Genomic DNA, 1,282 nt, shown 5'->3' on the forward strand with positions numbered 1-1,282 from the left:
CCATTGCAGCCTCACCGTGCTCACCATTACAGCCTCACTGTGCCCACTATTGCAGCCTCATCGTGCTCACCATTGAGGACTCACCATCCCCCATTGCAGATTCACTTTGCCCCCTTTGCTGATACACTTTGCCCCCTTTGCAGATTCACTTTGCCCCCTTTGCAGATTCACTTTGAAAAAGATTTAGCTCATGTATAGAGGCATAATGTTGCCAACATCCCTATGTCAATACAAAAAATGGATACCTCTAGAGGAGGTGGGACTTTTAGGGCAACAACAGGTATGGTGACAACTGGGTCATAAAAATATAGAAATTTATTACAAAATAGTATTACAAAAATAGTCAAAGAATAAACACTTCACAGTAGTAGGTCAACATCTAAAATAAAAAAATGGAAAAAACTGCTGCTATAAGATCATCATGTTCCCCTAGCACAAAACTGGGGGTATGGATGGTCGTTTCCAACGCGTTTCAAATACTTTTAGTAATACATCCTTCTTCAGGGAACATTAGCAGTGAGGTTTTTCTGAAAGATGAAATATAAGAAAATACATATATACAATGAAAATACTTGTTACCAGACACAGACACTGCAGCATGTGGACAATAGGGGGGAGGAAATGGGAAGCTCAACATGCAGGGGGGAGGAAAAGGAAACTCACCCTCTCCCAAGCTTGGAGTGCCCAGATCGTCCCCAGAGAGCCTGTGTGTGCGCCGGATCCAATGCGGCCAAGTCAGATGGTATGCTAAATGCCCATAGGTCTCCCCCACTCCCAGAGGGCTCCAAGACCATGAGGGGTGTGTGAAATAACAAACGTATTCACATAAAAAGTGTCAGCAGCCAAGAATGGATATGAGGTATCACAACTAAGGGAAAATTTAAATAAACACAAAAGGTCATTAGACCAATACCCAGCAACAAAACACAGAGTGAAACAAAAGAGCACCAAAAAGTACTCACCACTCCTAATCAGTAGGCTCAGCAGCCAAGAATGGATATGAGGTATCACAACTAAGGAAACATTTAAATAAACACAAAAGGTCATTAGACCAATACCCAGCAACAAAACACAGAGTGAAACAAAAGAGCACCAAAAAGTACTCACCACTCCTAATCAGTAGGCTCAGTATGGATAGACCAGCATTCCAAGTGGAGATGAAAAATAAATCAAAAATAAAAGAAAAGAAAAAGGTGGTCAGAGACCAAAATGACCTCCCTCTCCAACAGTGGAGGGTAGGGAAATGATTGCTGGACAAGCCCCTCTGACTCCCTTATAAACT

The 1,282-nt window shown here is 42.2% G+C and overlaps 1 long non-coding RNA gene across 1 annotated transcript; it reads right to left on the minus strand.

Moving 5' to 3' along the window:
- Positions 1-471: 471 nt before the first annotated feature.
- Positions 472-1,282, minus strand: LOC120930349. The gene is made up of 3 exons (XR_005747710.1): positions 1,108-1,282; positions 664-868; positions 472-527 (listed from the first exon to the last, which is right to left on the minus strand). It is a non-coding gene; the product is annotated as an uncharacterized LOC120930349 (long non-coding RNA).

Source organism: Rana temporaria, chromosome 3 (assembly GCF_905171775.1).
Source record: "Rana temporaria chromosome 3, aRanTem1.1, whole genome shotgun sequence".
Lineage (NCBI taxonomy): Eukaryota > Metazoa > Chordata > Amphibia > Anura > Ranidae > Rana > Rana temporaria.